At 40.3% G+C, this 16,015-nt stretch overlaps 1 protein-coding gene and 1 pseudogene across 1 annotated transcript in view; both read left to right on the top strand.

Moving 5' to 3' along the window:
- LOC124508617 (cAMP-regulated phosphoprotein 19-like) overlaps window positions 1-5,830 on the top strand; it is a 59,872-nt pseudogene extending 54,042 nt beyond the window's left edge.
- BLOC1S6 (biogenesis of lysosomal organelles complex 1 subunit 6) overlaps window positions 1-16,015 on the top strand; it is a 134,315-nt gene that overhangs the window by 56,905 nt on the left and 61,395 nt on the right. The window lies entirely within an intron of this gene.

Here is a 16,015-nt window from a genome sequence, read left to right as displayed (position 1 = left end):
AAATCTACTTCTCACAGTTCTGGAGGCTTAGAAGTCCTAGATCAAGGGGCACCTGGGTGGCTCAGTCAGTTGACCATCTGACTCTTGGTTTCAGTTCAGGTCATGACCTCACGGTTCATGGGTTCAAGCCCCATGTCAGGCTCTATGCTGACAGTGCAGAGCCTGCTTGGGATTCTCTCTCTCTGCCCCTCCTCTGCTTGCTCTCTCTCTCTCTCTCAAAATAAATAAATAAACAAACAAAAAAAAGTCCAAGATGAAGGCACTAGCAGGGTCATCTTCTGGTGAGGACCCTCTTCCCAATTCATAGCCATTGCTTTTTCACTGTGTCCTCACAGAGTAGGGCGGGTAGGGAGGTCTGTGGGACCTCCTTTGTAAGAACATGAATCCCATTCATGAGGGCTCCATCCTTGTGTCGTAATCACCTCCCAAAGTCTCCATCTTGTAACATCATCACTTTGGCATTAGGATTCCAACTGGTGACTTTTGGGGGACACACACATTCAGATCATAGCAGAGATTGTATACCAGACACTGTGCTATGTGTTGAATGTGTCTTAGGCCAAAGAAATGTGTCTTTAGTGCTTAAAATTAGTTTAAAATGAAGACATTGGGGGTGGGGGGTGCGCCTGGGTGGCTCAGTCGTTCAAGCTTCTGAGTCTTGATTTCGGCTCACGTCATGATCTCACAGTCTGTAAAGTCGAGCCCTGTGTCAGCCTCTGCACTGACAGTGTGGGGCTGCTTGGAATTCTCTTCCCTCTCTCTGCCCCTCCCCCACTTACACACATGTGCGCACTTTTTCTCTCTCTCTCTCAAATAAAATTAAATAAATAAATAAATAAATAATAAAATTAAGGCACTGGGTAGTTAATAGAAGAGGCATTTGGAGAGGAGGGCTTGGAGGTAGGGAAGATGGAGAGAAAGGATGGGAAAGAGAAGAACTTCCTATGAAATCACTGTCTTGGGGACCCATGGGTCAGGAGGAGGCCAGTGGGTATGGCGAGGAAGGCAAGGGAAGATGAATGAGATTCTCACACACCAGGATAGAAGTGGTAAGGTGGAACCAGCAGAATTTCTCTCTGGCATGACATACTGCCTCTGTTAGTGTGCCTTATGATTTTCGGTTCCCTTTCCAACAGCCAGTACTTTCCTAGCTCTCTGACATTCTTGTTTTCTCTTTCCCAAGCCAGCATAGATGATACCTTTGCATTGGTGTTCTCTGTCTGGGTAGCATCCCCATTTATCTTGATGGCCTACCAGAATTGCTTCAGTGACAGCCTGTTTCACTGTGTAGAAGGCACTTACTTCATTTCTGCTGTAGTTTTATGTGTGTGTGTGTGTGTGTGTGTGTGTGTCTGTGTGTCTGTGTATGCACAGTGTGTGCGTGTGTAGGCACATGAGAAATGAGAGCGCCTGGATTGTTGTAGTTCAGACCATGCTCATACAAAGGGATCCTGGTGACCAGAAGAGTCCTCACAGGCACATCCACCTCAGTGCGTTCGCTGTGCATCAGAGTCAGAAACTTGATTTTGTTGACACCCTGAGAATATATTCATCTCCTATTAACTAGCTCACAGAGAGTAATAAATACAAAGCAGAATATTGAGGGTATGTAGGAAAGTGTACATATGTTTCATTTATTTATTTTTTTTAATTTTTTTTAACATTTTATTTATTTTTGAGACAGAGAGAGACAGAGCATGAACGGGGGAGGGGCAGAGAGAGAGGGAGACACAGAATCGGAAACAGGCTCCAGGCTCTGAGCCACCAGCCCAGAGCCCGACACGGGGCTCGAACTCACAGACCGCGAGATCGTGACCTGAGCTGAAGTCGGACGCTTAACCGACTGAGCCACCCAGGTGCCCCATGTACATATGTTTTAAAGATCCATACTGAAATGAGTAGGGATGAAGTGACTTGGGTCTATCTATCTGCTTTAAAATATTTTAGTTTTGGGGCACCTGGGTGGCTCAGTCAGTTAAGTGTCTGACTTCCATTCAGGTCACGGTCTCACAGTTTGTGGGTTCGAGCCCTGCATCAAGCTCTGTACTGACAGCTCAGAGCCTGCAGCCTGCTTCAGATTCTGTGTCTCCCTCTCTCTCTGCCCCTCCCCTGCTCATACTCACTCTCTCTCTCTCTCTCTCTCAAAAATAAATAAACATTTAAAAAAAATTTTAAGTGAAGCAGGTGTGGGAAAATCTTGATAATAATGATTGAATTTGGTTAATGGGTATTTTATACTATTTGTACATTACATATGTTATATACTAATTATATTATTTCCCTACTTCTGTGTGTTTGAAATTTTTCTTAACATGAAAATTAAAACAATAAAGGAAATGACAATAATTTACAGAAAGAAATACAAAATCGTCAGGTTACCTCGTGCAAGTTAAGTTAACAAGGAATCCAAGGCGGAGAGCTAAGTCGATGTAAGACTGTTGGGTCACCCAGGACAATGACATATTCCTGTCTGCAACCAGGCGCTCCTCTCTCCCCTTCTGCTCTCATGTCCCGGGACCTAATTCCTGGGACTATCTCAGAAACTTAGAAATCTGATTCCTACATCCACGGCTGCTCCCATCGCACTCCCTGTCCCCTGTCAGATACTTAAATCCTGCTCCAGGCTGAGGGGATTGGTGCCTCTATTGCTACCACCCCTGGCAACAGGCATCTATCTCTCCCGCTTGCAGCTTCTAGTTTTGCTTTAGCACTGCCCATTCTTGGGGTACATGAGAGACCCTGCTAACTCAAATGCTGGTTCAGTTTCCACTCCTGCTGGCACCCCCATCCCATCAGATCTCTTAGGGGCTTGAAACCTGAGAAGCAGCAAGGCATGGGAACAGGGAGGATTCCTGACCTCGCGGCCTGACCTATCTGCTGGGCTCTGCCGTGTTTGCCGGGCACCAGCTCCAGGAATGGCACAGATGGCTAAAGGGAAAGGCACTAAGGATGCCTCATTTTCAAAGGCACAATTTATTTAATTTGATTCTTATTCAGATCTGTGAGATATAGTTATCATTCCTACTTGAAGAGATAGGGAACTAGGGCACTGTGAGGTTAAGCAATGTGTTTACAGTCACAGAGTTAATCTGCAGCAGGACCATGGTGTGAACTGAGGCGTTCCCGTCCCCTGAAGGAGTTTATCGGTGTCTAAATCCAAGTTATTACTAAACTACTGTATTTCTCAAATTAAACTAGTGTTTGTAGCAACCAGGTTGTGTTACCGCAAAAGATGATTCGTTATTAGCAGCAGGTTGGAATTATTCAACAGCTAAATGCCGTATTTCATTTTCATCCATGTGTTGAATTTACTAATTTTTAAAAAATGTTTATTTACTTATTTTGAGAGAGAAAGAGCAGGGGAGGGGCAGAGAGAGAGAATCCCAAACAGGCTCGACAATCAGCGTGGAGCCTGACTCAGGGCTTGATCCCAGGACCAACCATGAGATCATGGCCTGAGCCAAAATCAAAAGTCGGATGCTTAACTGACTGAGCCACCCAGGCACCCCTGAATTTACAAATTTAAATAAAACGGTCCTGATTTTTCATTATGAGGAGTTAATAACTAATATCTATAGTTGATAAATCAAGAAAAAAGGGTGTAAATATATTACATATAGTTTCAGTGGTAAACAGTAGTAGAATTTAAAACAGAAACTATTGGGGCCCCTGGGTGGCTCAGTGGGTTAAGCATCTGACTTCAGCTCAGGTCATGATCTCGCTGCTCGAGAGTTTGAGCCCCACTTTGGGCTCTGTGCTGACAGCTCAGAGCCTGGAGCCTGTTTTGGATTGTGTGTCTCCCTTTCTCTCTGCCCCTCTCCTGCTCACACTGTGTCTCTTTCTCTCAAAAATAAATAAATGTTAAAAAAAATTTAGGGGCGCCTGGGTGGCGCAGTTGGTTAAGCGTCCGACTTCAGCCAGGTCACCATCTCGCGGTCCGTGAGTTCGAGCCCCGCGTCGGGCTCTGGGCTGGTGGCTCAGAGCCTGGAGCCTGTTTCCGATTCTGTGTCTCCCTCTCTCTCTGCCCCTCCCCCGTTCATGCTCTGTCTCTCTCTGTCCCAAAAATAAATAAACGTTGAAAAAAAAAATTTTTTTTTTAAAAATTTAAAAACCCCAAAAACAGAAAGTATTGATAAAAAACCTCTGAGCAATGGGTGTGGCAGTGATGTGGTTGGTGGGGATGAGAGGTAGGAGATGTTTTTGTTTCTCATTTTACACACATCTATACGGTCTGAATTTTTAAAAATATGGGCAAGTTTTACTTGTATAGATTAAAAATAATAGTTTAAAAATAGAAAAAAGAAGTGAAATACAATGAAACGTATCCCCTCAATGAGTGATTGCTGAAATTGTCATATGTAATACTATGTAGCCAATAGAAATTTTAAGTAGGAAAGGCAAATCAAGAATGATGTGGTTAGGATAATACCTAATCACATATATACTGCGTGTAGGTATATGTGCATACAAACAGGAAGGATACATATCAAAGTGATACCAAAGTGTAGGGATGAGGGGTGAGGAGGAGAGGAGGATTCTGATGATTAACTGCATTCACTTCTATATATGGCTTGATTTTTTTTGAGGGGCATGTACTGAATATGAAAGTGTGCAGAATATTTTGCAGGTTCAAAGCTACAGCGATTCTGAGTGTTCCCTCTTTTCCTCTTTGCCACAGAACAGCCAAATGTGATTGCACTGTGTTACATATAAGTGTCAGGATCTTACACTTGATTTATAGTGAAGAAATTCACTGTTCCTAAATATTGTTACAAAAGAGAAGTTTGTGAATTGCATTATTCCACTCTCAGGCCTTAATGTCACCACAGAGCTGACCAAGTCTGATTCATGTTTTTTTTTGTTTTTTTTGTTTTTGTTTTTGTATTGTTACATTTCCTTCCTTTGCTTGGTTTCGACCAAGGGTGTGTGGGGTTTAAATCTCCAAATCCAGTATCTCATGGCTGTAACAAGGTATGTATCCCACACTTTAGAGTCCTGGACTTGGAGTCTTTAACCCTGATACTTGGTAGAATCCTTCTGATGAAGAGAAGCAGGGGAACAGGAAGCAGTATGTCCATGGAGGTCCCCAAGGCAGCCTCCACAGAGGAGTAGAAGGCAATGGAAGATAAAGTGACGAGTCCAGAGAAAGCCGAGGAAGCAAAATTAAAACCAAGGTATTGTCATCTGGGACAAAAGCCTGGAGGTTTAGATTTCTTAAGGAAACGATTGCAGAAAGGGCAAAAATATTTTGATGCCAGGGATTACAACCTGGCTAAAACACAACTGAAAAGCAAGCAGCTTCCTACTGCAGCTCTCACTAAGACAAGTCACTGATGACCGCGTTCCCACTCCACAGAAACTTCCTCCACAGAAACCATCCCTTGCTGCAAGCAAGCTGGCTGGCTGATTAAAAGAGCTGAACTGCATGAATCTTCTAATTCTCATTATTTCTCCTTGTTATTTCTCTGCTTTTCATTTCCTTTCATTCACTAAGTCATTTGAGAAAGAGCTTTGCAGGTAGCAGTAGTGTGTGCTGCTAGTGTAAGGAAATATACGCGTGGAGAGTTTTTGATTAGTTTAACAGTGCGCTGATAAAGAGAATGTGTTTGAGCAACATAAAGTAATCTGCTTGAAAATAATTGTGTATATTACCTAACTCCTAGTGTAGGACTGGTTCCAACAAGTAACAAGCAAGTTTTATGATTGTAATGTTTTGGCTTTCTTTAATTCATCTTAATTCAGCTCTGTATGTTACTCTTACTTAAAATAACCACGGGGTGTCTAGGTGGCTCAGTAGGTTAAGCCTCCGACTTCAGCTCAGGTTATGATCTCACAGCTCCTGAGTTCAAGCCCCATGTCGAGGTCTGCGCTGACAGCTCAGAGCCTGGAGCCTGCTTCGGATTCTGTATCTCCCTCTCTCTCTCTGCCCCTCCCCACCCATTTTTTTTTTCTCTCTGTCTCTCTCAAAAAATAAACATTAAAAAAATAAATAAAATAACCTCTATTGTATTAATTTCATTTGCATTTTCCTTTTGGATTTTAAAAAAAATTTTTTTAATGTTTATTTATTATTGAGAGACAGAGCATGAGCAGGGGAGGGGCAGAGAGAGAGGGAGACACAGAGTCTGAAGCAGGTTCCAGGCTCTGAGCTGGCAGCACAGAGCCCCTGGCGGGGCTTGAACTCACAAACTGTGAGATCATGACCTGAGCCAAAGTCAGACACTTAACTGACTGAGCCACCCAGGCACCCCTCCTTTTGGATTTTGTAAAACAGAAGTTTAAGACCACAAGTTGGAAGAAAGGTCACATTCTTCAAACAAAAATAGATGGGGCTCTGAAAGATTTGTATCTCTGTGCTTGAACTTGAATGTCCTTAAACCCGTTTCAGCTCTAACAATAGAATTTTACTTGGGCAATATTTGCCTGATCTGGTGTAACTTATATGACTCTAGTGCTTAACAGCTGCTGTTCTTATTCAGTTCTATAGTGTTAGAATATCTTTTGTTAAAGAGATGAATAAAATACTCATGTGCATCGACTGTTGAATTCACTTTTGTGCCATTTTTGTAAATACAATAGTTTTGCACACACACACACAAACACACATACACAAAGAATCCTTTTGGTGATTCAATTTTTTTTTTGTATTTTACTATATCGTGGAAAGAACAGTTAACATAAGATTTACCCTCCTAACAAATATTTTGTGATTTTTTTTAATGTTTATTTTTGAGACACATATACACACACACAGAGTGTGAGCAGGGGAGGGGCAGAGAGAGAGGGAGACACAGAATCTGAAGCAGGCTCCAGGCTCTGAGTTCTCAGCACAGAGCCTGACACAGGGCTTGAACTCATGAACAGTGAGATCATGGCCTCAGCCAAAGTCAGACGTTTAACCAGCTGAGCCACCTAGTTTCCCCTACCCTCCTAACAACTTTTTAAGCGTTGATATATTATTGTTGACTATAGGTACAGTGTTGTATGGTAGTTCTCTAGAACTTACTCATTTTTTTTAATGTTCATTTATTTATTTATTTTAAGAGAGAAAGAGAGTGTGGATGGAGGAGTGGCAGAAAGAGGAGAGAGAGAATCCCTCTCATAGGGATTGAATCTGACATAGGGCTTGATCTCACAACCCTGGGATCATGACTCAAGCCAAAATCAAAAAGAGTCAGATGCTCAACTGACTGAACCACCCAGGTGCTTCATCATCTTTGCTTTTAATAAAAGAAGTTAAATTTTTTTTTTCAACGTTTATTTATTTTTTTGGGGACAGAGAGAGACAGAGCATGAACAGGGGAGGGGCAGAGAGAGAGGGAGACACAGAATCGGAAACAGGCTCCAGGCTCCGAGCCATCAGCCCAGAGCCTGACGCGGGGCTCGAACTCACAGACCGCGAGATCGTGACCTGGCTGAAGTCGGACGCTTAACCGACTGCGCCACCCAGGCGCCCCTAAAAGAAGTTAAATTTATAAACACTTAAGATAACTTGGGAAACGTATAGTAAAAACTAACGAAATCCACAAATTACAGAGGTTTTGCTAAAATGCAAACTGTCAGCAAACTGCCAGCAAACTGCAAAATTTGTCATATCCAATGTATTTGTTAAATTTTTTTTTTAACGTTTATTTATTTTTGAGACAGAGAGAGACAGAGCGTGAACAGGGGAGGGGCAGAGAGAGAGGGAGACACAGAATCTGAAACAGGCTCCAGGCTCTGAGCTGTCAGCACAGAACCTGACGTGGGGCTCGAACTCACAGACCGTGAATCATGACCTGAGCTGAAGTCGGACGCTTAACCGACTGAGCCACCCAGGCGCCCCCATATCCAATGTATTTAATCTGAGTGGTAATTTTTCTCACAAAACTCAGTTGGAGGACAGCTGATATATCTATGCTCTTGGTGGAAATAACAAGTGTGGTATAGTGGCTAAGAAGGGAGAATGCGAGTCGGTGCATGGTTTCATCATACAAATCTCCTGGTTGATCCTCTTTATCTCCATCAGGTAAATATATAGGGAATGGTAGCTTTTTATTTTTTAATCTTTTTAATGTTTATTTATTTTTGAGAGAGAGACACCCACATAGAGTACAAGTGGAGGAGGGGCAGAGAGAGAGGGAGACACAGAATCCAAAGCAGGCTCCAGGCTCTGAGCTGTCAGCACAGAGCCCGACGCGGGGCTCAAACTCGAACTGTGAGATTATGACCTGAGCTGAAGTCGGAGACATAACCGACTGAGCCACCCAGGCACCCCGGAAATGGTAGATTTTTACAGAAATACTTAGATGAAGACAATTTAGAATCTCTGATAGTCACTGAGCTGTTGTTATGTCCTGGTAGAGAGTCATTTACATAGATTATATTGTGTGTTGTGTCCACACTTAGGGTCCATATGTTGTTCATCTATGCTTCCCATTTGTCCAGCCTGTTTTAGTTCCAGGTCAGAATGGAAGCATTCTTGTTTGAAAGAGCTCCAAGTCTCCTGTGGATTTTCATTTAATGATAAGTAGCAGGCTGGTCTTTTCATGGCACCTTGAAGCCTTCACCAATAGTTTTTACTGTGGCATTCACATACTGTCCTGGGTGAAGGTGAGCAGCATGAAGAGGAATGCCTGGCTTAATTACAGCTGATTGCTATGGCTAGAACTTCCAGTACTAGGTTGAATCAAAGTGGTGAGAGTGGACATCCTTGTCTTGGAGGAAAAACTCTCGATTTTCCACCATTGAGTATGATGTTAGCTTTGAGGTTTTCATATATGGTCTTTAGTATGTTGATGTATGCTCCCTCTAGCCGTACTTTGTTGAGAGTTTTTATCATGGGTGGACGTTGTACTTTGCTTTTTTTAACAAATGGTTTTTCTGCATCTATTGAGATAATTGTATGGTTTTTATCCTTCCTCTTGTTAATGTGATGTATCACATTGATTGATTTGCAAGTATTGAACCACCCTTACATCCCTGGAATAAATCCCACTTGATGATGGTGAATGATTTTATTTTAAGTGCTGTTGGATTCAGGGGCAACTGGGTGGCTCAGTTGGTTAAGATAGGGCTCTGTGCTGATAGCACAGAGCCTGCTTGGGATTCTCACTCTCTCTCTGCCCCACCCCCTTCCTCTCCCCTCCCCCCCTTTGTGTGCGCACACTCTCTGTCTCAAAATTAATAAATAAACTTAAAGAAAGAAGTACTGTAGGATTCAGTTTGTTAATATTTTGTTGAGGATTTTTGCATCTATGTTCATGAGAGATATTGGCCTGTAGCTTTCTTTTTTTGTAATGTCTTTTGGTATCAGGGTAATGCTGGTCACATAGAATGAATTTGGAAGCTTTTCTTTGTCTTTTGTTTTTTGCAATAGTTTGAGAAGAGTAGGTATTGACTCTTCTTTAAATGTTCGATAGAATTCACCTGTGAAGCCATCTGGTCCTGGACTTTTGTTTGTTGGGAGCTTTTTTTGGTCTTCTTTGTTGGGAGTTTTTCTTTTGAGAATTTTTTTGGGGTGCCTGGGTGGCTCAGTCAATTAAGTATCTGACTCTTGATTCTGGCTCAGGTCATGATCTGGCGGTTGGTGAGTTCAAGCCCCATTTCAGGCTCTGCACTAACAGCATGGAGCCTGCTTGGGATTCTCTCTCTCTCTTTTTCTCTCTGCACCACCCCCCCGCCTCCCGCCACTGCTCATGCTCTCTTTCTCTCTCTCTCAAAGTAAATAAATAAATGAACATTTTTTTTTTAAAAAGCCAAAATGGAGAGTCACACGCTTAACCGACTGAGCTACCCAGGCACCCCTGCTGGGAGTTTTGATTACTGATTCAATCTCATTGCTAGTAATTAGTCTGTTCAAATTTTCTATTTCTTTCTGATTTTGTTTTGGAAGATTAGATGTTTCTAGGAATTTATTCATTACTTCTAAGTTGTCCAATTCATTGGCATATAATTTTTCATAATAGTCTCATAATCTTTTCTATTTCTGTGCTTTCAGTTGTTATTTTGCCTCTCATTTCTGATTTTATTTGAGTCTTTCTTTGTTACATTACTTAGTCAAAGGGCTTGTCAATTTCGTTTTTCATTTCAAAATATCTACTGTTAATTTTGTTGATTTTTTCCCATTTCTTTTTTTTAATTTATTTCTGCTCTAATTTTTGCTGTTTCCAGACTTTTGCTAAATTTGGGCTTAATCTTTTTCTTTTTCCAGCTCTTTGTGGTACAAATTACTTACTTGAGATTTTTCTTCTTTTTAATCTAGGCATTTATTGCTATCAACTTCCCTCTCAGCACTGCTTTTGCTGCATCCCTTAAGTTTTGGTAGGTTGGGTTTTTATTTTTCTTTGTCTTGAGGTATTTTCTAATTTCCTTTTTGACTTATTCTTTGAACCAGTGGTTGCTTAAAAGTTGTTTAACTTCCACATATCTGTGAATTTCCCAATTTTCCTTTTGCTGTTGATTTCCAGTTTTATTCTATTATGATTAGAAAAGATACTTGGTATGGTTTCAGTCTTCTTAATTTGTTAAGACTTGTTTTGTGACCTGACATGTGATCTCACCTGGAGAGAGACCCATGTGCCCTTGAGAAGATTATGTTTTTTTCTGCTGTTGACTGGAATGTTCAGTAGGTATCTGTTAGGTCCATTTGGTCTATAGTGTGTTTCACTTATAGTGATCTTCTATCTGGATGTTCTGTTCATTATTGAAAATGGGGATTAAAGTCTCCTACTGTGATTGTATTCCTGTCTATTTCTCCCTTCAGTTTTGTCAGTTTGCTTGATATATTTGGATGCTTTGATGTTGAGTGCATATATACTTGAAATTGTTTTATCTTCGTGGTATATTGACCCTTTTCTCACTGTATAATGTCCTTCTTTGTCTCCTGTGACAATTTTTAATTTAAATTCTATTTTGTCTGATGTCAACATAGCCACTCTAGTTAACAGTTTCCACTTAGCCTGGATTTCTAGCCAAAATACTAGACATGTGTGTGAAGCCATCTTGGATGCCCCAGACCACTCCATCTGCCATATGAATATCAAGTTGTCCTCCATGATGCTTCATGGAACAGATTTCTCCAGCTGAGTCATGCTTAAATTCATGACCCATACTTTTATTTTGCAGTAGTTTGTTACACAGCACTCGCTAGCCAGAACAGGAACAACTGACCCCTGTTATCCCCATTTTAGCCCAGCTTTTGGGCAGATTAAGTACCATTATGGAGTAATTCATCTTCCTTTACTTCTCTTTTTTCCTTTGGACAGAACTTCAGATATAAAAACATTCTGATCCTTTTGACTAACAGTAAATATACATATATTTTTACCTAGTTGTGATATCTTTATGCTTATTATTTTCTTCTCCTTTATACTTTAATTTTATCTGATATTTTCATTAAGTCAATAGCTACTGGTCTGTTTTAAACAGCAACAGCATATTCCAGATGTCATAGTAGGCTTAACATCCCTTTTTTGTTGTATTTTGAGAGGTCCCTACCCCTGGGGTTGGGGTGTTTCCACACAGACTGCTCATTTCTTATTAGTATCCATGTCATTATCTTTGTCCTCTTTTCTTGGCTGGGGTAAACAGCTTGCAGTTAGGTGAGGCCTTCTCCCTGAGTTCTGGCCAATAAAATGTAAACAAACTGATATGTGCCCTTCCAGCCTGCCCCATAAAAAATACTAGTAATAGAGGAAGGCACAGCCATTCAGTGGAAGGAGCAGAGCTCCCACAACCTGCTGACCTCCACAGGACTGTATGGGGAAGGAGAAATACACTTTGGTTAATGCTTGGAGATTGTAGGGTGCATCTGTTAGAGCAGCTGGCATTATTTACCTTAACTAATAAGGGTATTTTAAATGCCTCTGTTATCAGCATGTACATTAACCCAGCTGACAGAGTGTGACAGTAATTACTACTGACTCCTTCAAGTAATTACTACATTTTGTTTACTTTCAGTAAGTGAATTTCAGGGGTCCTGCTAGCATTTAGAATTTTGAAAGAAAAATTTTACTGGCTTGTCAAAGCTATATCTCTATAGTATCTATATGCAAAACAAAACAAAAAAAGCCTTAAATTAAAAATTGTGTCTTAAAAATAGGGCTGTTAGAGTTACTGTAGAATAGAGATACTAGTGTGTATTTTCTGTAGTCAGACAGTCAAGTGCTTCTGCCATTCATTAGTTCGTTCATTCATTCATTCATTCATTCATTTACATAATCAGTTTGTGCTGGACTTTGGTAACCCAAAGATGAAAGAGACAGATTCATTTCTTTTAGCCATGGTATGTATAATCATGAATTTACCTGGGTGACCGTGGGCAAACTCTCTTTAGTTAATCCATTTGTAAAATGAAGGAAATATTACTGTTGTATTCACTGCTAGGATTTTGGTGGCACCTAAATGAGATTAACCACATAACACAGTGCCTGTCATATACTAAGTGCTCAATAAATATCCTTCTTTTTTTTTTTTTAAAGCTTACTAACCAATCTTGAGTTAGTTAAGCTGAGTAGTTAAGGACAAACATTTCCAAAGAGGGACACTTAGCTTTAATTCTTCCCCCAAATAAGCAGCACCAGAACATCCCTTGCTGTCATCTTCCTGAGAGCTTTCCTTGAATTGGGGCTACTGAGTCAATAACATTCTCCACAAAAAGAATTTTATAATATTCATAGATATCCATTATTTCTTTTAGGTAAATGCCTAACAGAATTTCTAGGTTATGGGAGTGCTACATGTATAACTTGATAAGAAACCTCCAGCTTTCCAAAGAGTTTATACCATTTTATACCTCCATTAGGAAAGTATAAGAGGTTACTGCTAATCCTTACCAACATGGGGTATTGTCAGGGTTTCTTTTCATTTAATTTTGTTGAATTCTGATTTACCTATTTTTCTTTTTTTGTTTGTGTTTTTGGTGTCAGAGCTAAGAAATCATTGCCTAATCCAAAGTTACAAATATTTACATCTATTTTTTTCTGTTAGGAGTTCTGTAGCTTTATCTTTTACATATAAATTTATAATCCGAGGTGCCTGGGTGGCTCAGTTGGTTAAGCATCTGAGTTTTGGTTTCAGCTCGGGTCATGATCTCGTGGTTTGTGGGTTTGAGCCCTGCACTGGGGCTCCATACGAATTCTCTCTCTCTCTCTCCATCTCTCTCCATCCCTTCCCCCATTCATGTCCTCCCCCCCCCAAATAAACATTTTAAAAAATCTATAATCCACTTTGAGTTAATTTTTGTGTATGGTGTGAAGGAAGGGCCCAAACTGCATCTTTTACCTGTGGATATCCAGATGTCCCAGCATCATTTGTTGAAAAGGCTATTCTCTTCATTGAATTGTCTTGGCTATTTTGTGGAAAAACAATTGACCACTAATGTGTGGGCTTATTTCTGGACTCTCAGCTCTGTTCCATTGATTTATATGCCTATCTTGGTGCATAGTTTTCGTTGGAGTAATTCATTGTAGTTCTAACTTGCACTTTGTATGTATTTTCCTGATGACTAATAATTGCGCTGGTAAGTTTCATCTTGTTCATTCCAGTCAATCTCTTTCCTTATCCCCCATAACTAGCCATTGTTTTGATTAGTTTATGTCATAAATCAGTCTTTCCTGTTCTAGAACTTTATGTAAACACGGTATACATTGTTTAGTACAGGCTCCTTTCATTAAACACAATGTTTTTGAAATTCATCCATGTTATCGTGTGTTTCAATAGTAACCCAAAATTTTTTTATAGCAAAGATTTTCTAATTTATTTTAACTTACTTCTTTTTCATGTAATTTCTATGTGAAAAATTCTAGCCTACCAGGTGAATTTTTACAATTCTCATCCAATTGCTAATTCCTTTAATATTTGGTATAATTTTAAGTCTGTCCAGTTTTGGATCTCCGACTTTTCGCTTATTCTTGATTTTTGTCATTTGCATGTAGTTGCCTTCTTAAAGTCCCCTGAAGATTGTACTATAGTCAAGGGTTATTTTATTCTTTCAAAGCTCATATACACTGCCATCTTTTTACTAACTTGCTTATTAAAGTATGTATTTATCCCAACATCCTATCTGAATTATATTCTTCCTATTGAGTTATTCAAATATGCACTTAGTTTAGAATACCTACTAGTTTCTGGAAAATTTGCCAGAATTATCCATGGTATTTGGGGAAACACTCTAGATATAGAAGAAACTCAATTCCCTCTGATCTTTCTTTTTTCTTTTTTTTTTTCTTTTCTCTTTTTCTTTCTTTCTTTCTTTTTTTTTCTTCCTTCCTTCCTTCCTTTCTTTTTTTTTCAGGTGCATTTGACTTTGCAGATGATTTGGAAGCATTAATTGCAAAGGTATACATTTACCTCTCTGGTTACACAAAGGAATAGGAATGCGCAAAGTAGCAAATGTGAACTTGTGGTGTTCCAAGGAATAACTTTCATACAACCTGCAGATTCAAGGTTCTATCAGAAAGTCAATACTCCGTCTCTACCCCCACTGCTGGCAATAATTAAAGCTGCTAAAGAAGAGTGAGATTTTGGTGCAGTGTCCCCACCTTTCTTGCTTCCTTTGAACTCTCAGTGTCCTCTGGCTCCTGGGTTTTTTTTGTTTGTTTTTGGGTTTGGTTTTTTTTTTTTTTTTGCCTTTTACTTTCCCCAAATACACCCTGCCTGGGATAGAATTGTCAAATCAACTACCCTGTCAGCCCTCCCTTTGCTGTTCCTCTACCTTTATTCCTTCTGCAAGCCTCTCCCTGCCTATCCCCCTACCCCTAACTAATAAGACATTAATGCATGGAATTAGTTTATAGGACTGTGGTGGTCTGGCAAGGCACACTGGTAGGGTAGGCCATTAAGAAGAGCAGACTGAGACTCCTGGGCACCAGCTGAAGCTGTTCTGTACAGAGGAATTTCTTCTTCAGAGGAACCTCAGTTTTTCTTTTAAAACCCTTTAACTTATTGAGTCAGGCCCACCCAGATTATCTACAATAATCTCTCTTATTTAAAATCTACTGATTATAGAGTACCTGGGTGGTGCAGTCAGTTAAACACCCGACTCTAGATCTTGACTAAGGTCATGATCTTGGCTCAGGTCACGATCTCGGCTCAGGTCATGATCTCATAGTTTATGAGTTCAAGACCCACATCAGGTTCTGAGCTGATGGGGTGGAGCCTGCTTGGGATTCTGTCTCTCCTTCCATTTGCTCCTCCCCTGCTTGTGTGTATGCTCTCTCTCTCAAAATAAATAAACTTACATTTTTTAAAATAAAATCCACTGGTTATGGATTTAATTCATATTCACAAAATAACTTCACTGTAACACTTAAATTAGTGTTTGAGTAACTAGAGAACTATAGTCTAACCAAATTGACATATAAAACTAACCACTACACCCCATTGCTTTTACCCACTGGTTTAATTGGTAACTAAAATGTTAACTGATGAAAGCTGAATGCTTCCCAAGGCTATTTTCATTTTATGAAGAAATCTTCAAGAACCAAAGGAATAAAACAATAATAAAATACAAATAGCTAAGTATGTGTGAGGTGAGGTTGGGCAAGAATAGAATGAAAGCCCCTGCCTATTCAAAAGTCCAAGATTGCCCACAGGTACGGTAACTGCTTCTCATTGTCCTACGTCTTCCCTTCAGTCTCCTGGTATGCCAACCATTTCTAATTCAGCTTTCTGTGTTTGGTCCACTCCTTTCCAGATCCTTTGGCTAGAGAGAGAATAGAATATCTTGAGCCTTTTTTTCTTTTCTGTGTCCATTGGCACAGGTTTCTCCAGCACCTAGTCTACAGTATCTGAAAAGTTTTTAATCAAGGGGCACCTGGGTGCCTCAGTCCGTTAGGCATTTGTCACTTGGGTACAGGTCAGGTCATGATCTCACAGTTCCTGGGATGGAACCCCCCCCCCCAGCCAGTACTGCACTGACAGGGTAGAGCCTGCTTGGGATTCTCTCCCTCCACACCCCTGCCACCTCTCCCCTGCTCACTCTCTCTTTCAAAATAAACATTTAAAATAAATAAATAAAAGTTTTTAATCAATT

Source organism: Lynx rufus, unplaced genomic scaffold, assembly GCF_022079265.1.
Source record: "Lynx rufus isolate CCGP_SWC_20201006 ecotype Redwood Valley unplaced genomic scaffold, mLynRuf1.p SCAF_13, whole genome shotgun sequence".
Taxonomy (NCBI): domain Eukaryota; kingdom Metazoa; phylum Chordata; class Mammalia; order Carnivora; family Felidae; genus Lynx; species Lynx rufus.
The sequence above is the reverse complement of the archived record's forward strand: the minus strand, read 5'-3'. Positions and strand labels throughout refer to the sequence as shown.